The sequence below is a fragment of the Colossoma macropomum genome, unplaced genomic scaffold (assembly GCF_904425465.1).
Source record: "Colossoma macropomum unplaced genomic scaffold, Colossoma_macropomum, whole genome shotgun sequence".
NCBI lineage: Eukaryota > Metazoa > Chordata > Actinopteri > Characiformes > Serrasalmidae > Colossoma > Colossoma macropomum.
The window spans coordinates 48,539,846-48,552,080 of record NW_023494787.1 but is presented as its reverse complement, the minus strand read 5'-3'; positions in this window follow the sequence as shown (position 1 = coordinate 48,552,080).

Below are 12,235 nucleotides of genomic sequence, written 5' to 3'. Positions count from 1 at the left end.
CCCTGGAAGAAAAGAGAAGTTGCACTAAAGAACATAATCCTGGATCTGAATGATGACTGTGATGATGATTGTAAAATAACAGTGAGAGAATCGATGAAGATGAGGATGGTCATGGTGATGGTGTTGTTGATGGTGTTTGTATTTAATATGAACTGGCTCTGAGAATAAAGGTGGTTTTGAGAAATGCCTCGAGGACGTGCTCTATTTGTCCTTTGTCCTAATTGCTGAGGTCTTCTAATAAAATCAGATTTATTATATCAAGTATATAAACTCAAATGACAAATGACTCTGGAGATGGGCAGCATCGCTGTCTTGCTCTACACTCTTTGGAACGCCACCGATTTTTCTAAATTTCCGCATAATTAAATGGTTAAGATGTGAAACAGTCCACTTGGAGAGAGTTGTCTGCAGTGGTGGTGATAGGAACCAGACGTCCACCTCTAAAGGCTCCCTCACAGAAAGTTACTACATAAAATGGTTACAAATTCATATAAAAATTCAGCTGTATAAAATCTGTTAGTGGTGGATGGATACATGCAGGGCTTTTTAAGGCAAATACACACCAAAGAAAACGTATTTTTTTCAGATTTTCCACTCATCAACATTACATATATAAACTCAGGAGACACGCGTAGGTTCACTGTTGGTTTTAGATAGTGAATTAAAAAGCGTGCAAAAAGTCAAAATACATTTTGTTGATTTTCTAAGTAAAAATAACTCTCTACAGAGAACACACTTAAATATGGCAATTTTCTCCGAGATTTAGTGCACAATGTCTATTTAATTGCTTAATTTAACAGAAAGACAAGATAACATTAAATGTGCCATAACTTTTGCACAGTCCACATTTTATGGGTTTTGCTTCCAGCAAACTAACAGTAATTGTGCGTTAAAATGTGCAGTAGTCTGTTCTCTGTAGAGGATGTGTAATCTTTAATTAGAATATCAACAACAAATTCAGTTGGACCAGAACATTTGCACAAGTATATTTGTGTTGTAGACGTCTCTACAATGAACGATTTCACACCAAACCACTCTGATTGAATGACGTAGAAATTTTGAAAAATTGGTGGATTTCCCCTTTTATAGTCACATTTAAGGCTAATAGAATTCACGTTCATCTGGAAAAGCTAACAAATTAAGTACAACCCTGTTTCCAAAGAAGTTGGGACGCTGTGCAAAATGCTAATAAAAACTGAATGCAGTGATGTGCAAATCATTTAATTAAAATACTACAAAGACAACATATCAAATGTTGAAACTGAGACATTTTATTGTGTTTAGAAAACTATATGTTCTTTTTGAACTTGGTGCCAGCAACATGTTTCAAAAAAGTTGGGACGGGGGCCTCTTTACCACTCTGTAAGTGTTTGGGAACTGAGGAGACACTGCTGTAGATTAGAAAGTGAAATGTTTCCCTGTTCTTGTTTCATACAGGATTTCAGCTGCTCAACAGTTCAGGGTTTTATTTGTCAGATTTTTCATTTTATAATGCACCAAATGTTTTCAGTGGTGACAGATCTGGACTGCAGGCTGGTTAGTTTAGCACTGGGACTCTTTAAATACAGAGCAATGCTGCTGTAATACATGCATAATGTGGTTTGTCGTTGTCTTGCTGAAATAATCAATCAATAATCTCCCTGAAAAAGACGTTGTCTGGATGGCAGCATATGCTGCCAAAACATGTATATATCATTCAGCATTAATGGTGCCTTCACAGATGTGCACGTCACCCATGCCATGCGCACTAATGCACCTCTATACCATCATGAATACTGGCTTTTGAACTGTGCACTGATAAAAAGCTGAGTGGTCTTTAGCCTGGAGGACACAGCGACCATGATTTCCAAAAAGAATTTCAAATATTATTTTTTCAGACCACAGGACACTTTTCCACTTCCCCTCAGTCCATTTTAAATGAGCTTGGACCCAGAGAAGGTGGCAGCGTTTCTGGATCCTGTTTATGTTTGGTTTCTTCTTTACGTTTTAGAGTTTTAACTTACGTTTGTGGATGCAGTGATGAACTGTTTTCACAGACAGTGGTTTTCAGAAGTGTTTCCGAGCCCATGCAGTGATTTCCACTACAGAATCATGTCTGTTTTTAATGCAGTGCCATCTGGGGGCCTGAAGATCACAGCCAGCAAATACTGGTTTTTGTCCTTGTCCCTTACATACAGAGATTTCTCCAGATTCTCTGAATCTTTTAATGATATTATGTAGTATAGATGCTGAAATCCACAAGTTCTTTGCTCTTTTATGTTGAGAAACCTTATTCTTGAATTGTTGCACTGTTTCCCGGCGCAGTCTTTTTACATATTCACACATATCTCACTATTCAGCCGACAGAAGTTTAGCCCTGCCCATTCACATTGAAGGTATATGGAGTGTTCCAGCCTGGACTGCTTTTTGAATGAGGCACAATACATTATTTACATACATCAGTCTTAAAGATACAGCAACAAAAACTCTCCTTTTAAGGGATAAATAGATGGACATGCAGAAATAAATGAACTGTTCTTGTCCATAAATCCCACAAACGTTATAATGTTGTTTATGTTATCCGACCTTCACCAGTGTTTTCTTATTTGGGATTTGTTCTTAGGTAAGACCAGAATCGACACACACTCAAGAGCACCAAGGCGAGAACAGTTCTGCGATTTAAGTGTTTCTGAGGACCTCAAGAACAAATTTAAGAAAAACCTTAGAGAGATATTGATGAATGAGGCCCAGAATGAGGACTGTCATGTGCACAAATTATATAAGCATTACTATTATTTTCTATCGTTATATTATTGGTTATTACAGATGATACAGATCACAGTTTTGGTAAGTTAACCATGAAACAGGCATTATTTTCAGGTTGTTAAACTATTACGCTCAAATCTACAGGCACTTCTACCAGATGTGAGTTTGATCGTACAGATAAGATGTAGACGATGAATAAGAAACGCCTGTGAAATTTGCGCTCATTTTCTAATCAGATTTGATGGTATGCAGCTCTGGTGAATAAGAGCCAAAGACTTTCTACAGGAGATTTTTGCAGAATCTGCTAAATCGGTTCTACACATTAGAAGAGCTTCAGAAAGTAAATAAAGATACTTGTATGCTTGTTTTCATGCACTACAGCTGATTCATCTCTCAAATCACTGTCGTCATACGACAGTTTCCTGAATCAGACGCGGTATAGTCTGTGCAACGTTCAGGACATTCAAATCTGCACTCATTTCAACGCAACTGATGAATAATGGCTGATGTGTACCGACTAGGCCAGGGGTCAGCAACCCAAATGTAAAGAAGAGCCATTTTGTCCTTTCAACAAAAATCTAACCACCTTGGGAGCCTCAACACTTTATGTCCATTGTACCATCTTGACTGTAAATGTGTCTCAGTATGTGCTGATGTTCTAGTATAGGCAAGGACATTTGCACAAGGTGGAACAGGAGAATTCAAACGAGAAGCTGGTGAATGAGAAGTGACTTCAGCTTCATGACTTTTTAGGGTTTGTCAGTTTCTCACTGCAGATTAAACGTATCAGGAAACCAGCTGGACTGATTATAAACACAAATAAGTCCATTTGTCTTCAAATTATCGATGTCCATCTTAAATCTTTCTCTTTCCCTTTTCGTTAGTTACTAGCTAGGCGAGATTGTCTGTGTTGCTTTGGTGACCAGCAGTCTGCACTGATCTTCAGGGTTAAAGGCTGAATCAGCAGTTCTACATTAACTCCAGAGTTTAAGACCATTTATTGTTAAACTGTGTTGAACGATCAGCAGAGCTTTATTTTACTGTAAAGGAGGATTATTTTATTTTTACCTACAAATCTAATTCAGCTGTGGAGCCACAACAGGGCAGACCCCTGGACTAGTCACACCAGCGGATGTCATTATGCCCTCACTGCTTATAGCGGAAGTTAAACTGCACCAACTGCACAGCCACACTGTAAAAAGTGGCTCAACCTAAAAAAAATACTTCATGTGGTAAAAAAATAAATTAACTAGTTTTATTCAAACTAAATAAAAACTTTGAATGAACAATTTTTGAGTTTAATAAAAATAGTTCAATTGCTTGTTACTAACAACGTAATTTTTTTGGTTGATCTGATGAGCCATTTTTACAGTGCCAGAGTGACATCTAAGCAAGTAAAAAAATATTTGATCAGTAAAGATTTATTATAGTCAGTATAGCTAATATTTTTTTGAGATCATTGTAAGAATATTAGAAGATAATTGAACTTATTTTGAGATATTTTCTCTTGTTTTAAGTCATTTTATTCCTCTGGCAGATAATGTGACTTCACTGTAAAAATGGCTCCTCAATTCAACCTAAAAAAATTACTTCATGTTGTAACAAGTAAATCAGCGAGTTTTATTCAAACTAAATAAATACTTTTAATGAACATTTCAATCCGTGTAATTTTTTATTTAAATAAAACTAGTTCAAGCCTCTTATTACTACATGGAGTCATTTTTTAGGTTGGTCTGATGAGCCATTTTTTACAGTGTTGTTTCAACTATTAATTGTTGTAATACATTGTCTACATTTAAGATGTTTTCACTTGGTAAGATGTCACTTTCTTCAGCGTAGCCCTGGACAAAGTGCTGAAAATTTAGAGCTCTCCTCAACCTAGACATTTTTGGACTACCAAAGTCAGTCAACTAATTTTATGTAACTTAATGTGGTAATAATAATAATAATAATAATAATGATATTTTTTTTATATAGCACTTTTCATGCCGGTGGCAGCTCAAAGTACTTTACAGACAGGTGATAAAACATAGTTATACAAAAAATCTTATCAGATCAAATTAAAAGATAAAAACCAGGAGTTGTAGAGTTTTAATTAAACGCTGAGTTAAAGAGAGACGTTTTTAGATGCTTCTTAAAAGTGAGCTCTGAGCTCGACTGTCTAATAAAAGCTGAACTGAGCTCCACAGTTTAGAAGCAGAATAACTGAACGAGTCTCTCCACGTTTTCTGTATTTTACAGGGGGTGTTCAGAAGGTCAGTATCTGCAGATCTAAGGTCATAAACAGACACTCTGTGATGTAAGTGGTGCTTTAAGATCATTTAGAGCTTAAAAACTAGTAGCAGAGCTTTAAAATCTATCCTGAATGATACAGACAGCCAGTGCAGCTCTTTTAAATCCGGACTGATCTGATCTCTCTGTGTTGTTTTTGGTAGGATGCTGATGCATTTTGTATGAATTGTAAGGGATGTATTGTTTTCTTAGGTCCAGTCAGAAGATCATTACAGTGATCAACTCTGCTTATAATAAATGCATCAACAATTTTCTCTACGTCGCTCTGAGAGAGAAAAGGCTGAATTTTAGCGATATTTCTCAAATGATAAAAAAGCTACTTTAGCTACTAAAGCTACTAAGATCACACCCAGGATTCCTACTTCAGGTTTGGTAGATGAAGCTAAAGAACCAAGTCACAATGACTTAATTGTAGAAAATTTTGCAACATCCACTGAGAAATGTGTGACACACAGCTAGTTAGTCTGTCTACAGAGTGTACAAAAGTTATTCAAATCTAGAAAAAAAAATCTGACCACTCAGGACTCGGGAATTATGGACTCTTTGCTCCACAGTGCCCCCACAGACTGTGTACAACGGTGCTTGGACCCCTAATAAATTAATAGATGGTTCAATATAGGAGGTACAGCTTCAGTGCAGTGTGACAGTATTCAGTGCAGAGCAGAATCCGGGCCATCAGGGACTAATATAATAACGCAATCATATGAAAAGTCGTATTGAGACATATAAAAATATGCTTTTCAACATCGTCATTAAAACTAAACCTAAAAACAATAAAACATCTCTGAGCCTTAAAACTCGTTCTGTCTCCAGGGCTCTGTTTCTGGCTCAGTGGCCTGTGCAGTCTTGCTGTCTCATGTGTTTATTTGGAAGAGATCTTAGTCTGCATTCCTGCCTGAGTGACCCATTTCTCGCTGGACAGCAGCAGGAGTGTTAATGTAATTGGTGCGCTGCTGCCATCTTGTGGCGAGACTTGGCAATTGCTTTTGGCATTGGCGACTGCAATGCATACTCAGACTTTAACAGCCAGTAAAGTACAGATATTCACGGTGTCTTTATACTCACCACAGTGCCCTGAAGTTGTACTATGTAAGATTGTTTTGTTACAACTGAAAGAAGTGTCATTACTGAGTCAGGAGAATAAAAACAGGCTAGAATATCGTAATCATGCACTTGCGGGAGTCGCCCTCTAAACCCTAAAGCAATTATTTAAAAGTCAGAGGTGTTGGTTGGTAGTTTTTCTACACCACGTCGTATGTCTTTACTGTACGTCACGCACAGACTCAAAAAGATGGTCCAGCTTGATGTTTAGGCCTCAAATGACCTCAAAACCAACATTATACTGATGAAGTAACACCGATCAGTCATAACATTAAAACCACCTCCTTGTTTCTACGCTCACTGTCCATTTTATCAGCTCCACTTACTATATAGGTGCACTTTGTAGTTCTACAGTTACAGACTGTAGTCCATCTGTTTCTCCGCATACTTTGTTAGCCCCCTTTTACCCTGTTCTTCAGTGGTCAGGACCCCCATGGACCATCACAGAGCAGGTACTATTTGGGTGGTGGATCATTCTCAGCACTGCAGTAACACTGACATGGTGGTGGTGTGTTAATGTGTGTTGCGCTGGTCTGAGTGTATCAGACACAGCAGTGCTGCTGGAGTTTTTAAACACCTCAGTGTCACTGCTGGACTGAGAATAGTCCACCAACCAAAAATATCCAGCCAACAGTGTCCTCTGGGCAGTGCCCTGGGACCACTGATGAAGGACCAGAGGTTGACCAACACAAACTGTGCAGCAGCAGATGAGCTATCGTCTCTGACTTTACATCTACAAGGTGGACTGACAAGGTAGGAGTGTCTAATAGAGTGGACAGTGAGTGGACACAGTGTTTAAAACTCCAGCAGCACTGCTGTGTCTGATCCACTTGCACCAGCACAACACACACTAACACACCACCACCACATCAGTGTTACTGCAGTGCTGAGAATGATCCACCACCCAAATAGTACCTGCTCTGTGAGGGTCCATGGGGGTCCTGACCACTGAAGAACAGGGTAAAAGGGGGCTAACAAAGTATCAGAGAAACAGATGGACTACAGTCTGTAACTGTAGAACTACAAAGTGCACCTTTATAGTAAGTGGAGCTAATAAAATGGACAATGAGCGTAGAAACAAAGTGGTGGTGTTGATGTTATGGCTGATCAGTGTATGATGACAATAGTAGATAATTCACTCACATCCTCTGAAGACGCGTCCTTCACCAGGTTTTAACTGAGTTCTCTTTCAATCATCAGATTTATCCGCTGAGGGAAAGGGTCCAAAGCACAACCCACACTACAAAATGTTCCACCAGAGAGGTATCTCTTCAAATCTTACATAGTGCAGCTTTAATATTATTTCACCCCGCCAATTGGTGCATGGTGACATCATCGAAAAATCAGAATACGTTTTAGAATCAGTTTTTGATGGAAGATTTTTTTTTTAATACATGACGGATTGTCTTGATATTAGAGATTTGAACTAACAGGGTTAATTTTCAGGTTTTCAGGTTGACTTTCAATAAAAAACATCAACTGAAAGTTTCTTTCATGATGTTGTTTCTGTGGCTTTGTTCCAAATAACCCTTTTTATAATGAATTTATTTATATAGTGCTTTTTACAACAGGCATAAGCAGCTTTACTGCTTGAAAATCCAAGTCCCCATAAGCATCACCAATGGTGACAGTGGCTAGAAAATTTCCTAAAAACAAGAGGAAGAAACCTCGAGAGGAACCAAGACTCAAAAGGGGAACCCATACTCCTCTGGACAACACGGGGGAGCAAAACAATAACACAAGAGCAAAATGAGCAGAGAATAAGATTTTGGAATTGATATACAATTTTGAATATAAAGGAAAAAAGAAAAAAAAACAGCCTGTCATTGGACAGAAGTATTTAGATTAACCAGAACTGATAACTCCTGCTAGAGGCTAATCAGAAAATCAGTCAATAGCCACGTTGACACACAGCCTAATAATCCGTTACTAATCCAACTAGTAGCTCAATCGGAATAGTCTAGTCTGATTGAGGCCATTCGGAATACAGTTTCTATCCGACTGATCGAGGTGGGTAATCCTGTAAATAATCCGTTAAATAGAAGAATAATATCTGTGTAAACACCTGTATCTGATTACATTCCCTATCAGAAAGTTTAAGTCCGTTCTGATCATGTTCGTCGCGTCATAGTGAAAGTTTATACCGTTCAACATGGCGGAGCAGAAACTGGTCTGCAGAGGAGACGAAGTTTATGCTCCGATCTTTAAAAGACGGCGGTGGGACGGACGTCCAGCTTATGTGTCTCAGAACACGATGTCTTCCTCTCGGCCTTCTTTAATAAGGACATGTGAAGGACGTTTTCCTGAGTCTGACGTCATTTTAAAGCTGTTAAAAACACAAGCGCTGCTCACTGCTGCTCATCTCACTCTGACTGGACTCACGTGATGCTCGCTGTCATGGTAACGTCCACACTAAGCGGTTCTCTACACATGCTCATCATTTTGGATCTGATTACTTGTAGTGTGAATGTAAACAGAGATTTTCCATCAGATTGTGGAGTAGAGTGAGAATAAACACCACAGACTGAATCTGTAATCAGAATGTATTCAATCAGATCGGCAAAAATCTTTGCATGTGAACACAGCCAGTGTTACCAGCGAACACCATAAATTCAGACATTTTTTTGATGTGTGTGATTTCTATTCAAGTAGAAAATTAGTTGTTGATCCACAGCTGTTTTCTGCTATGTCTCCACCCGGCTGCTTAAACGAGGCTGTGTATAACTGTAGCATGTGGCTACATTTAGAGCAAAGTTTTCATCAGGTCTAACCCACCTTCCTTAAGGCCTACACTTTTAAAAAAAAGATGGTTCTTCAAGGGTTCTTCAGAGAAGTAAATGGCTCTATGTGGAACCGTGACCACTCCAAGAACCCTTTGCATGATTAAAGGGCTCGTCGCATCATGAAGGGTTCTTCAGACTGATGGAGAATGTGTTGTTCTATATAGAATGTTTTTGAAAATGGTTCTATATAGCACCCAAAAAGGTTCTTCTACTGTTTTGGTGTCAAGCCTGGAACAGTAGAACCTTTCTGGGTGCTATTCAGAACCCTTTTCAAAAAGGTTCTATGTAGAACCATCTACAGCACATTCATGCACATTTTCCATTAATCCAAAGAATCCCTTAATCATGCAAAGGCCTCTGAGTGTTCACGGTTCTATATCTAACCATTCCTTTAGTAAAGAACCCTTGAAGAACCATCTTTTTTTAAGAATGAGCATCAAAATGATGATCAGTAGTAAGTTAATTCACGATGTCGGCAACCTGCGGCTCTGTTACTGCCCTGTTGTGGCTCCACAGCAGAATTAGATTAGTAGGTAATAATAAAATAATCCTCCTTTACAGTAAAATAAAGCTCTGCTGATCGTTCAACACAGTTTAACAATAAATGGTCTTAAACTCTGGAGTTAATGTAGAACTGCTAATTCACCCTTTAACCCTGAAGATCAGCGCAGACTGCTGGTCACCATAGCAACACAGACACCAGTCTCACCTAGCTAGCAGCTAACGAAACGGCAAAGAGAGAGATTTAAGACGAACATTGATCATTTGGAGATGAATGGACTTATTTGCGTTTATAATCACTCCAGCTGGTTTCCTGATACGTTTAATCTGCAACGAAAAACTCAAACACTAAAAAGTTGCGAGGCTAAAGTCAGTTTCTTGTTCAGCAGCTTCTTGTTCGAATTCCACCTTTAATCGTGCAGCAGTTACATTCTCCTCAGCCACCATTTAAGGTGGAACGGGAAGATTCAAACAAGAATCTAGTGAATGAGAAGCGACTTCAGCCTCGTAAAAATCAAACATTGAGAGACATTTCACAAGAAACTTCCAATTTTGCAGAAAAGTTTCCTGCCGGAGATGCGAGAAAAGCGGCTGTAGCTGAGCTAAACCTTAAAGCAGAGCAAAGTAAGTCTGTGTTTTCATTTATACTATATTTTTTTATCCTATACTAGAACATCAGAACACATACTGAGTCATATTTACAGCCAAGATGGTAAAATGGACATTAAGTGTTGTGGCTCCCAAGGTGGTTAGATTTTTGTTGACCACTGGCCTAGTCTGATATTGATTAGATTGGTAGAAAAAAACTTTTTGAGGTTTTCTGCAATTTAGTTTGATTCGGGGAACAGATACAGTCTCAACTGAGTGGAACCTACATAGACTCCACAGACTGCAGTACCGTCGTCTCCAATATGGACGTGTATGAGAAAATTACATATGATTAAGACGAATGTGTATAATTGTGTGGATATTGAGTCACTCCCGATAAATATTTAAACCTTGCACTCAGATAAATAGTACCGTTCATTCTCAAAAAAAAATTAAGTAGATATTTACATTGTTTTTAATGCACTGAGGATATAAAGTATCACTGTATGTACATAAAGTGTTTTCAACAGTTTTTCCTATACAGAACACTTTCAACAGGATAATACCGACTGTGCAAACATGGGAAGCGTAAACATTATTACTTACTGCTGAGAGAAACTTTCAGTACCATTCGTTAGACCTCATGTCTGACCACACACAGGAAGACTGTAGCTCAGGACTGAAAACAGGTGCACACAATTGGTGTATTTGCTTTTAAATGCACCTAAAAGTTAATTCCACTTATGTTTTCGACTGTCTGCATAAGTGTGTGAGATGTAAACAGAGTGATTCAGAGTGGTTTGGTGTGAAATGGTTCAGATGTCTTTACAGTGGTGGTGATAGGAACCAGGGATCGCCATGACTACAACACAGATATAGACATTTTATTTACCATCCAAAACCACCAGTGAACCTACACGAGTCTTCTGAGCTTTTATATGGAATGTTGATGATGGAAAATTGTAGAAAATCCAATAAAAATGTTTTCTTTGGGGACTATTTTGCATCATAACACCCTGCATGCATCCCTCCACCTTGAATAGACTTAAAATATATATACATTTTAGGCCAAAACCTTCTCAAAAATCTCATTAAACAGTGTCTCAGACATCAGGCAGTGAATTCATAACCATTCCATGTAGTAACTTTCTGTGAGGGAGCTTTTAGAGGTGGACGTCTGGTTCCTATCACCACCACTGTGAACACATTTGATGACCCCCGTTCAAACTCTTGGAAATTAAAAATACCTCGCAAAACACTACAGCATTTTCTTTCATTCTGAAGCTCATCACACCAAAAAAAACAACATCTTAGCAAGTAAAAACATCTTAAATGTAGTCAATATATCTGAAATCTCATTATGAGATTGTTGTAAGAATATTGTAAGACTATTTAAACATTTTTAAATACCTTTTGAAATATTTTACTTGTTTCAAATTATTTTATTGACTGATTTGTGATTTTACATTTTGAGAAACAATAATCAATCAAAATAATATTTTTTTTTTACTTTATGACTGTCATTTTATCTCATGAGTGTTCATAAGATAAAATTTCATTGGCAGATTAATGGAATAAAACTCATAAGATAAAACGACTTGCATCAAGTAAAAAAATAAAGTTAAATACTAAGTACTTTTAAATACATTAAGTTTAATAATATTCTTACAACAACCTCATAATAAGAAATATTAGATATATTGACTACCACTTATTATGTCTTCACTTGCTAAGATTTCATTAGTTGCAGTGCGTAGCTGCCCAGGCTTAGTTACAGTAGCTAAGCTATGATAGGATAATTAGAGGAGGGATTTAGTGAAAATGCGCTATGATTGGTTCAACTTACATGGTTCATACATTATGGAAAACCTAGTTCTTGGAGAAAGTAGTGAACTAAAAAGTAGTGGAGTGAAAGTAAAAACAATGGAAATAGGTCTGAAAGTACTTAAGTACAGTAATGAAGTATATGTACTGCATTACTGTCCACTGCTGAAAAGCCTGTTTGAGTGAAATACTACAGATTGAATGTAAAAGGCAACACGTCCTATGAAGAACGCAGAGCTGCAACTATACTGGCGATCCAGATCGTCCAAACCCGGACCAGTTTTAAAGGGCCAGTGTCACTTTTCTGACGTGGAAAAGTTTGATTTAGTACGTAAACATTGTTAAAACATACTTTCCTGTCCATATATGGAAACTACACTGCAAAAAACAGGGCGTTTTGA